Source organism: Schistocerca serialis, chromosome 3, assembly GCF_023864345.2.
Source record: "Schistocerca serialis cubense isolate TAMUIC-IGC-003099 chromosome 3, iqSchSeri2.2, whole genome shotgun sequence".
NCBI classification, from domain to species: domain Eukaryota; kingdom Metazoa; phylum Arthropoda; class Insecta; order Orthoptera; family Acrididae; genus Schistocerca; species Schistocerca serialis.
Window position 1 is genome coordinate 873,489,082 of NC_064640.1, and position 17,918 is coordinate 873,506,999.

The following is a 17,918-nucleotide window of genomic DNA, read 5'->3' on the forward strand; positions in this document are numbered from 1 at the left end:
ATATTTGTATGAAGTTAAATTTCACTAGTAAATAAAATACAAATAAACTTCTGTTAAGAAACTGCCGTACAAATATCTTTGATATTATAAACTCTTTATTTTCAATGTATCAATGAGTCTTTAATATTATGTGGTGAGAATGTAAATCAGTTTATCATATGAACAACCTCATTTCCTCAAATTGCGATTCTTATATCACCGGATGCAGGACTGATTGATGGTTATGATTAGATCTGATACTTTCAGCATTTAAAGTTATGCTACTTTAAAATTACTGTGTGTGAAATGACTGACATGACCAGCTTAGTAAATATAAATTGAATTTTTTTTACCAGATATAGCATAGTAATGAGTGTTATGAGAGACATTAAAGAGAGATAAAAGTCACTCATAATTTACTCATTACTCAGTGAGAGCTGTAAACAGCATGTTGTTATTCGTCATGTATGGTGATTATGGAACTTCACTATGACTTTCTCCACAGGAAACTGGCTGAAGGGTATATTGTAAGCTGAACAGAGATGTACATTGTACGATAAACAGAATTCCTTGGATTATTCTTAGCAGCTTCACCTGTTGTTGCCTCCCCCCCCCCCCTTTATGTTTCCAAGGTGGACTGCATTTAGTGTACATATTCTCCATTGAATATGGTAAGAGATATTCTTGAGACTGAAAGATCACCCCCCCCCTCCCCCCCTTCCTCCCAAAACACACACGCACACACAAAAGTCCATTATGCATTAGGCAAGCTACAATGAAATCATAAACAATAGTGAATCTATGTAAAGTTACTACGAATAGACACTAATTCTGTGTACATAATTAATACACAGGAGAGAGAAAAGAGAATTATGATGGTATCATGCACAACATCCCATACTCTAAACAATATCTTGCAGGGTATAGAACTGAAAGCTATATAAACGTAAAGCACTACGATCCAGTTCCTAAACATGAGTCCCGTAACCTGGTTATTGCACCACCTCTCCCACTGGCAGTGGCTGAATGTGCATCAGAAGTGTGCCAAGGAGATAGATGTAGAACATGATTTTGTAACGTAATAGATTCAAACAGCATTTACAAGGGAGGTGTGTGGGACATTATGTCAGAAGGCAGTTTCATAGCTTTCACATAAAGGGCCAACATTACTTTTACATTCACTGTGATCCAACAGGTAACTTTGAGTTTGTTTTCAAATGACAGTTTTCTGAGATTATTACTAGCAGTTTTGATGCTGTGAGACTTTCCTTACTATGCTTAGCTGCAGTTAGCTGAAAGTCTCACTGTGATCCATTCTTACTTACTTCCTTTCAGACATTAGTAATTATGTAAATTGGTAAAACACATAACACTGGGTGCTTTTCAATATCTCTGTCAGTGGTTGTTAATTTGGCCATCTTCATACTATTAACTGGTTTTATTATCAATGTGGTTGTGTCATTGCTATTGTAAGCTTTAAAGATATGTTTGTATGCTGCAAAATTCCATATATTTTTGCTGACTTAATCTTATACTACTCAATTAGCTACATAACTCTCATTATTCATGCATCTGACTGTTGTGTATCTCATCTGCAGGAAGACATTACTGCATTCTCAATCAGTTTTCCTCATGGGACTGATTCTTTGTTGTGTGGACACTGCATGAGAGAAAAGTAGTTATTCTATATTTAGTGACATGATATGTTCTTTGCACTTCATTTATGGGTGGAAGATGCATATACGCTCCTGTCTAAACTTTACTTAAACATAGGGACTGATGACCTCAGCATTTTGATCCCATAAGGTCGTAACACAAACTTTGAAATTTTACTTAAACAAATTTTACCCTCTCTAATTTATTCTCTTTAATGCCATGGAAGTAGTATGTGAAGAACAGCAGGTTGTTCTAAGATACCAAAGTGAAATTTTTGTTAAAATACTTTAGGGGATTTTAGTTGTATAACTGGTGCTCTGTTGTAACCGTTCAACACTCCAGCTTCTCCTTCTACATTTAAAGAAAAATTTTACAATGGACCAGCTATGTCAACATAGATGTGTAATACAGCTTTGATCTGAGATTTAAATGCAGCATAAAAAAGTACTGCAAAACAATGTTGAAGCCCTTCAAGAATTACACAATTCTGTAGCCAAGGAAGGTGGCTGGAATGAATAAGACATATATGCACTGTCCTTACTAGATAACTGTAGCTGTAGTAAAGATTGACTTATAATTGAATTGTTGCTAATGAATTACAGTTTCTGTTAGGTTTCCAAGGTAAACAGGATAACTTTACCTTATAATGCAGTATTAATTAATTAAATGTAATCTATGGTAAGTAGTAGTTGTGTGAAGTCACTTGCAAATATTCATGCACAGCTGGTGAGACATCTGGGAGATTGTGATTATTCATATCAGAATAGCTTTCACTAATATGGTCGCTTGTAGCTAATTAAAACCATTACTTCTAAAGAAAACATGACATACAGAATGGCAGGGGAAAATGAAGAAATAGTACCTGCACAGAATTTGCACCCTTTTCTAAGATTCATCACTTAAAACTGCAATACTATACTTAAATAGTTAAATGCTATTTACATAAATAAGTTGGGAAGTTAATTCTGGAGGACTGAATGTCATAAATTAGTGTCCAGTCAATGAACTTCTATAATTTTCTAAACAGCTTGGTCCTATGCTAAGGATTTCTGTTAGTACCATAATAAGATAAAAATTTTACTCTAGCAAACATATATTTTTCATCCCTCAGGTATTAATGTGCTTATTGATTAATAGTGATCATATACCAGTGTACCAATACCACTTTTGCTATGTTGTACAGTAATGACTTTTGTTAGAATGGATCTATACATCTCATGAGTTACTTATGTGTAATGCTTATCATGCAGTGATTCATTTAACTCCACCACCATTGATTGAGTAAATAATCAGTACTCTGTCTGTCCTTCAAAGCTGAGCATAGTTACACCATAATGTCTGCTTATAAACAGAGTTGGAGCAGCGCATTAAGATAATGTTATCTGGGTGAAAGAAAAATTTGTTAGACAAGAACAGTATATTGTAGGATCGACTTTCTTACTTGAAATGTTCACATAATTCTTGTTCATAATTTAGACTCTAAGAGTAATTGTGTAATTGATGGAGTTTGATTAAGTGCCAGCCAACAGAACCTATTTCATAATCAACCTTTTAAAGTCTTTAATACAACGACTAAGCCCAATGCAAACTATAATGTATAAATACAAGTTGCTTTCCACGAAAAGTGAAGAATCACACCGCAGTTAATAATAATTATAATTCCTGGTCAGTTACAATAGTTTGTTTTAATATCTCTTGTGCCACTGTAGGTTTAATTTCTTTGTGATAACTCACATTATATATCAGAAACTACACTCACTGCAGATTTTCTCCCTACATATCGTTAGTGAAATATGGCCACAATATTTGAATCTTACTCCTCTGGGCATTTGTTGTACAGGCAGTTTTCTTTTGGAGTGACCATCATATTAGACAAAGTGTCAGATTCAGGTGCTTTTACACTCAGAGTGTGACAAGAACCAATGTTATCTGCAGAAGAACAGTGTAAGTTATATAAGAACAGAAACATATTTAATAACCCATGATGGGTGGAGCAGTGAGAACATAAAAAGCAGTCTGGCACTGATATAAAGGACATTCCTGGCTAAGAGAAATCTACTAGTATCAAACATAGGTCTCAATTTGAAAGATAAATTTCTGAGACTGTATTTTTGGAGCACAGTATTGTATGGTAGTGAACAGAAACATATTTAATAACCCATGATGGGTGGAGCAGTGAGGACATAAAAAGCAGACTGGCACTGATATAAAGGACATTCCTGGCTAAGAGAAATCTACTAGTATCAAACATAGGTCTTAATTTGAACGATAAATTTCTGAGACTGTATTTTTGGAGCACAGTATTGTATGGTAGTGAAACATGGACTGTGGGAAAACTGGAACAGAAAAGCATCAAAGCAGTTGAAATGTTTTGTTACAGAAGAACATTATAAATTAGGTGGACTGATAAGATAAGGAATGAGGAGGTTATCCAAAAAATTAGTGAGGAAAGGAATATATGGAAAACGCTGACAAGAAGAATGGGCAAGATGATGGAACATCTGTTAAGACATCATGGAATAAAACTTCGTGGCAGATTAAAACTGTGTGCCAGACCGAGACTCGAACTCGGGACCATTGCCTTTTGTGGGCGAGTGCTCTACCGACTGAACTACCCAAGCACGACTCACACCCTGCCCTCACAGCTTTACTTCTGCCAGTACCTCATCTCCTACCTTCCAAACTTTACAGAAGCTCTCCTGCGAACCTTGCAGAACTAGCACTCCTGAAAGAAAGGATATTGTAGAGACATGGCTTAGCCACAGCCTGGGGGATGTTTGCAGAATGAGATTTCCACTCTGCAGCGGAGTGTGCGCTGGTATGAAACTTCCTGGCAGATTTGTTCTGCAAGGTTCGCAGGAGAGCTTCTGTAAAGTTTGGAAGGTAAGAGATGAGGTACTGGCAGAAGTAAAGCTGTGAGGACAGGGCGTGAGTCATGCTTGGGTAGCTCAGTAGGTAGAGCACTTGCCCACGAAAGGCAATGGTCCTGAGTTCAAGTCTCGGTCTGGCACACACTTTTAATCTGCCAGGAAGTTTCATATCAGCACACACTCCGCTGCTGAGTGAAAATCTCATTCATCATGGAATAAGTTCCACATCACTACACGAATTGTACAGGGTAGAAACGGTAGAGGAAGACAGAGATTGGAATACACCCAAAAAATAATTGAGGACATAGGTTGCAGTTACTACTCTGAGATGAAAAGGCTGGTACAGGAGAGGAATTCATGGTGCATCATGTCAGACCAGTCAGGAGACTGATGACTAAAAAAATTTTTTCTTGGAATCACTGTAATAAAATCATGAACTCTCTCAGCCCATGAAGTTTTGTTCCTTTTTCTCATCCCCTTCTGGGTGATTCACTTATCTGTCAGCCATAATACATGAAAAAGGAATTGAGGAATGTAAGGAAAAGTTGTGTAATGTAGACTGGAAATATGTGCTGCTTGGCATTCATGAAAAATATGATGTGTTCTGTAACATAATCATAGGCTACTTTAAAAACTTCTTTTCTAAGAAATTAACCATTGGTGACACAAATGTTGACAGGGTTTAATAACATTGAACTTGTGCAGCAAAATTTTATGTAAAGTCATCAGTGCATCACAATGAATTTATCATCAACAAGAAAATAACTTCCTTCAGTAATAAAATAAGAACTGTTAATGTGTCAGTATTGGCCAGGACAGGAAAGCTGTAGGCACCCATAAAGAAAAAATATTTTTATATGCGTGAAAGTTTAATGCTGTAAACAGGCAGGCCTCGAGAAACAACCGAGACTGCAGGGCAGGAGAGGAGGGCGTCTGGTTGGTTTGGAAGCTGCCAGCAGAAGAGAGTGAATGGTGTGTAGACTCCCGGCAGCTGGCCGTGGTTCCACCCCCACTTGTTCTGTAGTGTTACCTCACCAGCAACATGTGAGTTTAGCTGCTGATGGTTCAACACGTGAGTTTGAGGATGGTACTATCCAGTTTTGGGCAATGTAAATGAGACGCTGCAACTTACCGCCGGGGAGAAGGCACAGACGAACATCAAGTGAAAAATAAAAATCAAATTTTTATACTAGTAAACACATTCAGTAACAACCCCAACTGTACACCCTTTTCCCCTCCACACGAGTGAAGCATGGGGGGATGGTAAATTGACAGTTACTACGGGTCTCCTGCGAAGGAAGGGCTTACATAATTTTAACAATACATTATGATTATTTGTGTTTTTGTGTTAGATTTGTATTAAAAAATGACAATAATTAGGTGATGAATGCTTGCTTGACAAAATTTGGACGATGGCGGACTGTGCAGCAGTGGTGTGAGAAGCTGCGAGTAGTGTGCTGTTTGCAGCGATCAGCTGTTGGCGGTGGCAGTGGTGGAGGCCACTGACTGCGGCAGGTAGCAGCACGCAACCTCCACCGGAGCGTGTAAGCGGTGGGTTGCAGAAGGGTCGATACACAGATCAAGAGGGGGAGGGTGGAAGTGGTTAACACTGGTGGAGCACTTCACACACATATTTCATTGCTCACATGTAAAGGAGGGCCATGCCTTTTGTTTTGGGTAGATTTTACTTATTTACTATTCCTTTCTACTCACCACTACCTTTTACTGACTACTACGGTATGAGGGCAGCAAGGAAAACTCTTGCTCCCATTTCACAACTTAACATGGTATTCCCCAGGAGATTGCTGTTCAGGGACAACAGAAGGGGGTGACTGAAGTTACGCAAAAAGTCCTTTTCTAAACGATACTCCTCAAAACTTATATAATGAATGAGGAATAAATCATATGAAAGTTAGAATTAATTACAGCAGACAAGACGAAGAATAAGGAGGAACTGGTAGCGTTCGGGGACGTGACTGGCTTAACGCTAGTTGACAGCTGTGCCAGTCCGCATGTTTGCATCATGCTCTGCTTAGAGTAAGCGTTCACTGGTAGCATAACATGCAATTTAAATGGCTCCAAAGCTTTGTATCAACTGGAAACTTGCTGCATAGTAAAGTGAATCATGGCTAATGGTTTTTCTCTGACCTCAGGGTGGTAGCATAAAACAGACCACTTAACATCACCTACAACAACACACACAGGAACTCTTGCCTGTACACAAATCAACTTACAGGAGTAAAACAAATCAATTCTTTTCCATCACCAACAAAACTTCACTGCCCTCTGGGGGTCAACAGCCAGAAGTCATCTGGTAGTGTCGTGCATTGAGTTAACCAATCAAGGAACTACCACTTACAAAAAACAGAAGGCATGGACAGAAAAAGAATAAATAGTTGGGGAAGAATCCAAAGAACTACAGGGATAGACATTAGTAGCAATGGGGTAATAAGGGGCTGAGGGGGGTATGGTTGTGCTTCCTAGTCATCTAGCTCGGAAAGGGTGCAACAATGAGGGGTTGCATTAATAAATGGCTGCAATCAATCTGTAGGTGGAATTCACTGTATGTAGTGGTTTCATAAATGATTCACTGAATCAGAAGCTTTAGCATTGGATGTTGGGGAAAAAAAGAGATTTGACCAATGGGAAAAAGTGTGTTGCATTTAATGCGGAGTTTGTTCTGGGTATATTTGTGTACAGCCGTCCGCGATTGCAATGCCAGGTCACCCGACATACTGCCAGTTAGGCCGAGAGGCCAACCCACGGCAAACCGGGAAGGGGTTCACATTAAAGAGTAAGGAATGGAATATAATCGGGAACAGGCTCAGGTAATGGGTTTCAGAATAAAATTGATTCAGTGGTGATACCTACTAGTTGAAGGATATGGAGATATGGGATCGGATACACCCATCTACTGGGTGTACCACCACTGAGGAAGTCGGTAACTAGATGGTACTGCCAGGTTTCCATACAAGGAATTGCAATGGGTGGATAGTCTAAGAGCATGATACTGATTAGACCTCTGATTACAATAAGTGAATAGCCTAAAAGTGGGTAGGGTGCAGGACGAATGCTGCTAGAGGAGCAGGAGGCTGAACATGGAAACAACAGAGAAATTCTAACTGTAGTACTTGTATTGGAATGTAAAAGGCTTCCTTTCTCCTTCCTCTGGGGGGAGACAATGACTAACAGATGAAAGAGATAGGTAGACGATTGGTTTGCAAAACCGAAAACTGAAAGAATAAACCGATCAGTTGGGCACTCTGTGGACACTAACTGCAATGTGTAAGGCACACGGCCCTGGAGGAGGGAGGTAGAAAGTAATGGTTGAGGTGGGAAAGAGCAACTCAAAGCAAAGGTAGGAACCCGGTGCAAAGCATGGGCAAGGAAGACATAGGGCGATTACATCTCGGGAGGGGGGGGGGGGGGGGGTGGTTAATTACTACAAAATACATAAGTTCCCTGAAGTAACAAGGTGAGTTATGAAAAGAGGGGTGTGAACTACTGCAATAGTGGTCAATAATCTACTGTAGTGTACAATATATTTTCAACTAGATAGCATGTTACCCCTCTTGGGCGATGACATCATGTCATTGGCACTAATCATTAACAAACAAGTGCTTATTTCAACAGGAGCTTCCATCTTGGAACATCATGGGCGTGTTTGAATAAACAAACAGGTGTCTCTCACTTCCTAAGTGCACGGTGGGCACTGTACCCAAAAGGTAGTAGTGTCGATTTTCGTGCTCACTTGTAACAACTCCACTTCCTCAATCAATTACTTCGTAAGAAGTAGGGTGAATAATAACGAAACCTAAATTTATCTGGGTGAACTCTTAAATGTGCAACACACATGTGGGATGCTAACTGATATTCTTCATTTACTTGGGTGAAACTTATTCACATCTCTCCTACCACAAATTCTATCTTGCTTACTGCTCTACAGTGAGAGGGTTGTGTACTTCTTTTCAACTTCAAGGGCGCATTCAACTCATCTCTATTGGGTATTTGATATAACTCAGGTGCTTTACTCACTTCTAAACATACCAGTCCGACTCTGGTCACAAACATGGCACATAATAGGATTTCAGAACCCGTAACTCAAAAAAGTCATGTATCACGACTTTAGGGGCAGTTTCACATTATGGGAGTATTGTTGTAGTGCAATATATATAAAATCCAGGCTGCAGTGGGTCTTTACATACTGGGGTTGGTGGTGTAAGGTACAAGTACATATTATACAACACATAAACTATAAAAATACATGCAAGTAAAAACATATGGGTTATCAAGGCCGTTCCTGCGCAGTAAAATGATGATGTAATGTTTAAACCTAACATGAAACCATAAGGGAATAAAAATAAGAGAAAAATACAAGTTATTGGTACCAATTATTATCTAGCTATCAACTGACAACGTGTAGTGGGTCGGACTTCGCTCAACACTGTTAAGCATACAAAAGGCATAGAATACAGAGTGATGAAGCAATTTATCAGACTCTGTACTGGGGAAAACAGGTAGCGTTATGAAACTGGCTGGAGGCAGAAACAGACAGAGGCAACAGAAGCAGGTTTCAAGTTAGTGCTGAGACTGCAGCATTGTGCATGTGTGGTGCTTAGATAGAGGAACAGCTGCGAAGTACGTGTAACACTGACCTAGCCAGGAGTGTTGCATTGTAACTAACCAGTTGCAAAATGTAGTCTATAAAAATTAGTAAGATTATAGCAGATTTAGTGATTGCTGGGAATAGTATTGACCAATGAAATGATAAAGAAGGGTTGAATAGTCTGTGATGAGCACATAATAGCGAAGACATCTATGAATTTGGAAAAAGAGTAGGTAGTCGTTTATGAAGGTATGTGAGACTAAATGGAGGGTGGGAGGGTGATAGAATTCTTCAGGGGAGGTTTGTAACCACAAAGTGTCACCAAACCAAATGTTGATGTACTGGAAGGCACCCCTTTAACGGCGTGCTTCATTATTGTGGTGTGTTTCCGCTTCACGATCCATCAGCTGGAGGTCGTTTGCATCTAAACTTCCCTTGGAGGTATAGCCTGATTAGGAGATATGTTAGAGGCTTAGGAATGCAAATAAATTTACAGGTTTAAGTTACTCAGTCAGTGAGGTGGAAGGATGGAAGAAGTTACGTTTAAAATAGGTATTGCTTAAAAAAAGGTGGTGCCTTTCTGTGCTATGCATTGATAGCGAAGATGGTTCTAGTGTGTGTATCGTAATCTAACGGCAGAGGAAAGATCAGCAGATGGCGAACAGATATAGGGTCAGGAGGGGGAAGGGGGGGACTCGGGCGGCAACAGCTGTGCACGGCTAGTAAGACGCCGTGCGTCGGTCGAGGGGCGGGGAGATACTGCAGTGTCAGATATGTGTCGCCGCCCTTCTACACAATGTCCGCCCCGTGTGCAGCTCCCTGGTTGACAGCACCAGCTGATTTTGACAGGCAGAGTGCACTAGTTCACAATTTTGCAGTAGCAATGTTCAAACGAGAGAGTTACTCAATAAAGTAATGCCCTTATTTGGAATTAACTGTACTAGTACTGAGAGTAGAGCTGCTGTCCAACCACTAGGCATGTCATAACACTTAATAACATAATCAAAGCAAAATCAATAAAACACTGGTTAGAACTAAGAATTAATTAAGCGAGGCCAGCATTGCAGAACAGGGTGGGTGTGTAAAACTCTGACAGTCTTTTTCAGAGGGGGCTGCTTGGGGACATTTTAGTTATTATAGTAGGGGTAAAATGTTCACTTGCAAAGAGAAAGATAAAAAATAATAAAGTGGTTGCCAGAATCTTGTTACTTTTCCTTTGGTTGATCAAAATGGGAATCTCTTAAGCACAAAATAGCACCTTAGTTTCTAATCTCTAGACAAAAGAGCATATCAGTGTTTGGATCTGAGGGCATATATAGGGCAAGTTGGGGGCAATGTAACTTCCCATTTACTCCACTTCACAGGGGGATGAGGACCTGCTGAAGGTCCGGCATTTGTCTCAGAAGGTGGGGGGAGAGGCATAGTTCCTGAATAGGGTATTAGCCTATCAAAATGGACGATCACTTAGCAGTCAGGCAGTTGTAATTCTACATTGACAGGAGAAGCGGGCCAAATAATTGAATACGGTCTGTCATACAGGGGGTTAAGTTTCTTTACTCTTCCTTTCTTTATGCTAGATTTTTTCAGTAAAACCAAATCACCAGTTTTATAGTGGGGGGGGGGGGGGGGATGACATTTTTATTGCTTCTTTCTATCTGCCTCCTGGTTGCCTTGTGGTTGTTCCCCTGTACCTTCTTCCAAATGGCCTTAAGGGCCGTGATCGATTTCTGGAGGTAATTTATCAATCTCAAGGGGAGATTCCATAGGGAGGCGAAACACTATCTCATAAGGGGTATGTTCAGTGGCTTCGTGGAAATGGCTGTTGTACACACTTGCCACATACGGAATGTTTCTTTACCAGTTGTTGTGGGTTGAGTTAATATAATAGGAAAGCATTCATTTTACAGTGTGATGAACATGTTCAATGCAACCATTTGCCTGTGGGTGAAAAGGGATGGTTCTCCATTTTTTAATTCTCAGCAATTTGAAAACTTGGATAAATAAGGCAGACATAAAGTTGGTTCCTTGGTCAGTTATAATGGCTTCAGGGCTTCTGAAATTAAGGACAAGATGGTCTACAAAAGTGCATGCTTTGGTTTCAGCTGGCATGTCAGTGATGGGTACCAAAATAAGGTATTGGGAAAAGTGATCAATAATAGAATATATTTACTTCCTTGTGTACTTACTGGAAGTGGCCCGACCACATATAAAGCGATGAATTGAGAGGGTTTCGATGCCTCAGGAAGAGACTGTAAGGGAATTTTGATTCATGGGGGTGGTGCTCTTTGGGCACAGGGTAGGCAATTTTTTATATACTTGGCACCATCTCGCCATTTCTTGTCCCACCAATACTACATGGAAATGCGGGTGTTTGTGGCTCTTCATACACTACGGCAAGCTTGGATGCTGTTGTGGCACTGGGCAATAATTCTCGATTGCAAGTCTTTTGGTATTATTATACATTTAGCCAGGAGGGTCTTACGATATATAATTCCATCCTCTGTAACAAAATCTGGATGCGAGTGATACTGGCAACATTTTGCATAATTTCCCTGGTAGTCTTTTAGTTTGTCAATTAGTACTTCACCTGTTTGAGCTACTCTCACCTTTCTGCTAAGGGTGTTAGCATTCTGGTGCAATCATCCAGCTTTGTGTTGCACTTGGTAACCATACTCACTCAATTTTAGGACCCAGCGCGTGAGAGAGAGCTGCTAGGGTCTTTTAAATTTAATAGCCACTGAAGTGCTGCATGTTGTGTTACTACTGTAGATTTTCTCTCATAAAGGTAGCATCTAAAGTAGATAACTCTGAACATTAGTGCCAGTAATTCTTTGTCTGTCATATTGTAGTTAATTTCCACTTGGTTCTGCTGACACATGTGTAAACAATTGGTTTTTCCTCACCATCAATAATTAGACTCAGAACAGCTGCTACGGCAAAGTCAGATGCATAACATGAGAGAATGAATGCTTTTTCAAAATTGGGATAGATCAAAAAGGGGGAACTAGTTAGAACATGTCTGAGATGCTGCACAGCAGCTATGCACTTGGTGGTCCATTAATAGGATACATTTTTTTCAATGGGTGGGTAAGGGATTTAGCTATTGTGGCATAGTCCTTTACAAAATACCTATAATAACTGCTGAGTCACAGAAAGCTTTGCAATTCACTTACATTCTTAGGGGAAGGGAAAGTTCTAACTACTTCAGTTAGATGGGGGTCTGTCTTTACTCCATCAGCACTAATAATGTGCCCAAGATACTGTACTTGACTCTCAGCAAAGCACATTTTTCTGTTTTTAAGCTTAAATTAGCACTTCTTAGTCTAGACAAAACATTTATTAACTGGGTAACATGCTCATTTATGGTCCTGGAAAAAACAATGATGTCATCTAGATAGACTAGGAACATTGCGGGTTTCAATCCTGTAAGTAATAGGTTGGCAAAACTTTGGAAGTGGCTGGTGCATTGCGCAACCCGAATGGCATTCTCAGAGATTCATATATACCAGAGGGAACTGCTAACACTGTTTTGGCCTGTCCTGTGGGGCAATTGGTATATGGTGCTACCAACTCTTCATGTCAAGGGTAGTGAAGTATTTACAATTTCCTAACATGTCCAGTGTTTCACCAATACGGGGGAGAGGGTAAGTATCAGGAGTGGTTACCTTATTTACTGCTCTCATATTGATGTAAAGACAGTAGGTCTTCTCTCCATCGATTAACTTTTTGGGGCCCCCAATGACTGGGGATGACCAGGGACTGTCAGAGGGTTGTATTATCCCTGCCTCTAGTTGCTGCTGGATACTTTCCTCCACAATGGGCTGGAGGTGGTACGGTATTCTATATGGTTTCTGTGCAATGGGTCTTGTGTCTCTGGTGGGAATTTCATGGTAAACAAGCTGAGTAGCTAGCAAATAATGCCTTTCCTCGAATAATCAGGAGTGCTCCTCCAAGAGGGAGTACAATTTGTTTTGGTCAGCCAAAGGCAGATGAGCTAACTTATCCTTAAATTTGTCTTTGAGCACAGGAGTGATATGACATATGTTACATTCCGGGAGCCAGTGATTTTGGTTAGATTTTGGCTTCTCTTGTATAGGGTGGATATCTTCAATCTTGTGGCTGCTAGCTGTAATGGTGCCACTAGGAATCTCTACCTCCTTCGTTCCAAAATAGTCCAAACAGATGGGAATGTAAAATTACTTCTTCTGCACTTCTGCTGTTGTTAAACCGTGCTTAAGATGGACCTGTAATCTGTCAAGGACATCGTTTTGACGGAAACAATCCACCAATACAGCTGTTCTCAGCAGTTCCCAGGATTTGACCTCAAGCCAGAGAAGGCTTCTAACCGCTGATTCTAACAGAGGTAGTTGTACGTAACGCCCACATTTGCACGGAAGGAACCTGTGGAATTGGCCACGTTTCACAAATTCCTTGCGACAGAATGAGACAGGAGCTGCCAAAATGGTGGGTTTCCTCGCCAAGATGGACAGTTTGCATTCTGTAATCGACAAAAGTTTGGTAGTGGTGAAGGAAATCACTCCCCAGGATCACATTGAAATATTGCCTTCATTTCCGAATTACGCCCAATGCAAAAGTGTAGTAGCTGGCTCTTATTTTCAACTTAACTTGACGATACCCAGCGGTTGCGATTATCTTGTCACTCAGACCATTAATGTGGTGACGGAGTGGTTTTAACACTTGTCTATCCCCATGCCCTATGAATGACATGCTATTGTGTGCTCCTGTGTCAATAAGTATTCTTACCTTCTTTCCTCTAATTTTACCCTTGAGGAGGATACTCGCCGTGCGGTCTAAGGGACTGCAGTCATGGACTGTGTGGCTGGTTCCGATGGAGGTTCGAGTCCTCCCTCAGGCATGGGTGTGTGTGTTTGTCCTTAGGATAATTTAGGTTAAGTAGTGTGTAAACTTAGGGACTGATGACCTTAGCAGTTAAGTCCCACAAGATTTCACACACATTTGAGCATTTTTGAGGATACTCGCCACCACATTTACTACACCGTGGCAGAGTGGATGCATAAATTTTACATAGGGCGTGGTCTGGCAATGTGACTTGCCCCTCGACGATTTCCCGGCTGTCTTTGGGGTTGGGGTGGATTGTTGGTGAATTGCTCCCTCTGCTGGTTGTACGAGGGGCCCCCATTTCCTGAGTTATGTGGGCAGTTTTTACTCATGTGCCCTATGATTCCACACTGAAAGCAATAAGGTGCATGGCACTGCGTGGCAGCAAGGCCTGCCTTTCAGCAGCGTTGGCATGCCTGCTCATATTTGAAAACTCGACATGCCTGTTCATCCAGGTGCACCGAACTGGCCACAAAATGTGCTACCTCCTCCTGCATCATTGCAAGTCAGGTAGCATCATGCAACCAGGATGATCATGCTATTTTGACCTCCCCTCCCACATATGGGTCGAAGATATTCAATGCAACATTTTATTGCCATTCGTGGCAAGCCATTCTGGGCTTAGATTTCAGCAAGATAATATCCCACACACGGCAAGAATTTTTACTGCTTGTCGTTGTATAAATATGTCTTTCGAATGAGTTTCCACTTGCTTGGTTAACACTTCATTGTGTGCAGGATCCGAACCCAGCGTGTAAGTGCAGCAAGCCACAGGATGGATTCGGTCAGCTAATGCCTCCCCTTGCTTCTGGTAGAGGGTTGATAACTTATCCCTGTAACAGAGGGTGTCACATCGGTCCTAATACCTTTCTTTCAACCCAGCTTTTAACGTGACAAAAGAGGTGGTGTCCTTAAAGGTGTGCACTGATTGAATATAGGTATGGGTGTCACCTGATGATTTAAGGCAGAGTACATTCACCAAGAAACGTCTAGCCAAGCACAAGTGCGGCCTACATCTCGGATGGTTTGCAAAAAGGAATTTATCTGTCCATTGGGTTTCCCAGAAAATGTTGGGATAAAGTTGACTGCAGGGAAACTGTTAGCCAAGGTGGCAATGTGCAGCTGAGGTACGATGCAACTGGAGGTGCTTGCAGCCATCATTTGCAGCATAGCAGGGTGTGTTTCTGGCACACTTAAACTGACAGACTGGGTTTGAGCCAATTTTTGGCATTCTTCCATTAATTCTGTCTTCTGTAATATTAATTCGTTGATTTCTGCTTGGAAGGCAGCAACTGGGTCTGGTTTTCCCTTAGGTGGGAAGTTGTCTCTGCCAGTGGCGGTACTACAGGTTTGAGGCATGGTTACAATGTTAGGGCACCTAGTGCTCACTGGAAAGAAAGAAAGGACCTATATTGGATTGCATGACAGCGTAGCTGACAGCATGGAGGCAGCGGCGTAGAAAAATGAAGCGACGAACTTGCAGAAGTTGCGGCAGTGGTGCGTTGGGTGACAGCAGCTGGAAATGGCGGTGGAGGTGAGGGCAGTGCTGTTGATGGTTGGGTGCTGTGTGTCAGCTAACTGGCTGGAACATGCGTCCATACCACAGAGTGGTGCAGAAGGTGGCTTCCTGCAGCGTAGCATGGCCCTGGACTGCCTGGGGCACCTGGTGGTGACGTGCAGCGAGGCACCCGGCCATGCAGCCTGGCGTTCCATGCTGCAGCTGCTTGGAAAAAAACTGCCGAACGGTGGAACACTGCGTGGCAATGCCACGAATGCGTGCGCTTATTATCGCATGGTGCATCTGGCACATCAAGTGCAAAGTACTGCTGGCAGCTTCAGTAGGTACGGCCGGTTAAACTTCAAATGAGATGGGCCTAACGGTGAGCCATCCTGCTCCTGACAGCAGTTGTTAATGCGTCAGGATTGACCAGAGGAGGAAAGCTGTAGGCACCCGTAAAGAAAACATATTTTTATATGCATGAAAGTTTAATGCCATAAACAGGCAGGCCTAGAGAAGCTTCCGGGTCTGAATGGGCTACCACCCAAGAGGACAGGAGAGGAGGGTGTCTAGTTGGTTTGGAAGCTGCCAGCAGAGCAGTGTGAATGGCGTGTCTGCTCCCGGCAGCTGGGTGGGGTTCCACCCCCACTTGACTACCTCCAAACCTCCCTATTGTTCAGTCAGATTGTAAGGGACGCAGTTCAGTAGCGTTACCTCATCAGCAACACATGAGTTTAGCTACTGATGGTTCAACACATGAGTTTCAGGGTGGTTCTATCAGTTTTGGGCAACGTGACTGAGACGCTGCAACTTACCGCCAGGCAGAAGGCACTGACGAATATCAACTGAAAAATAAAAATCAAATTTTTATGCTAGTAAACCCATTCAGTAACGGCCCCCACTGTACAGAACTATTGAGGAGATAGTAAAAAATTAGACAGAGAAAGTAAATCAAGAAAACCAATAAGTTTCCTTTAAGATAGATATGAACAGATGAACACACAGAAAAGTTGGTGTGGTAATGACAGGACGGTCCATAAACACCAGTATCACCAAACATAAATGTCATTGTAAGTTGGAAAAGGTGGAGAAAACAACTTTGTGGAGCATGCACTGTGCGAGACTGACCACATAATAAATCTGCTGACACAGGAGTTCACGCCGTGGAGAAAAACTGTCATGCCCACATGTTCAAGGAGGCCATAAAAATCCACATACGTGATAACAGCTTCAACTAGAATACATAGAGCCTGTAGCTAGTGTATCCTGGATTCCCATGCTATAGTGAACAACGGTTGTGGGATCAGGGGGAGACCCGCAGTGCTAATGACCAGGGAAAAGACCTGAGATACTGGCATGACAGGTAAATATAATGTATGGCCATGAACTCACCTTGAATCCAATGACAATAAGGACTTGAGCTAGTGAAATATCAGGAAAATCATGTAACACACACCAACCAGAGAACTCGAGACAGAAGGCAACAGGCAATTAGTTGACAAATGGCCTATGAAAGCCTCAAGACATTACCTTTAAGACAGTCCTCAAATTTACAGAAACATTTAATAACTTTATTCTGTCAGTAGCAAATAATTTAAGATTCAATGCTTTCTTAGCAGACAGCCTCGCATTCCACTGAAAAGACTTACAAAACAAGTTTGATCAAATCCAGCATTATTCTAATGTATAAAAGAAGCTTACAGTGTTATCAACTCTCTTAACAATAAATGTTCAAGTGGTTTTGATTAAATCTGTAGTAAAATAATGAAATGTTTGTTCACATGAACTTAGTAATATGTTGAGTGACTTATGGATGAACCTTTTTACAGTAGTACATTCCCAGAGCCCCTTAAATATGTTGTTGACAAACTACTTCACAACAAAAGGAGACAAAACAGTGTAAGTAATTACCAAACCATCTCATTACCACCAATATTTTCACAACTTCAGGTCTGATCACTTTTATGAACACCTTTGCAGTATTATTCCATTGTTGAACACAATCTGGTTGTTCTTTCCCCAATAACATTGATACCGTAATCACTGTCTTGTTATTCCACTGAGTAGTCTAATAATTATTTTGTCGTCTGCACTAAGAGTATCAAGAATGTTACCTCATTTTTCACTTTTCTTTGAAACAATGTGGTATTTTTTTCATTTATTTTTTTTCTAACTGTTCCAGAGTAAAAGATACCTTCCTCCAGAAGATAGGTCTACCTGATAATTTGGATAGAAGTGAATAAATTATCAACATACACTTTATAATTTTCCCTATTTGGTATTCTTCAACATAATTGACACAGATGCTCCCAAAACAATCATTCATTTCAGGTTTGAAAGATATTGCTTTCCCTTGGTAGACAGTGAAATTGTAAATCAGTCTACTCTCATCTCCCAGAATGTATCATTTTACCCTCAGTGGAAGTGACTTACCTGTTATGTATTGCTT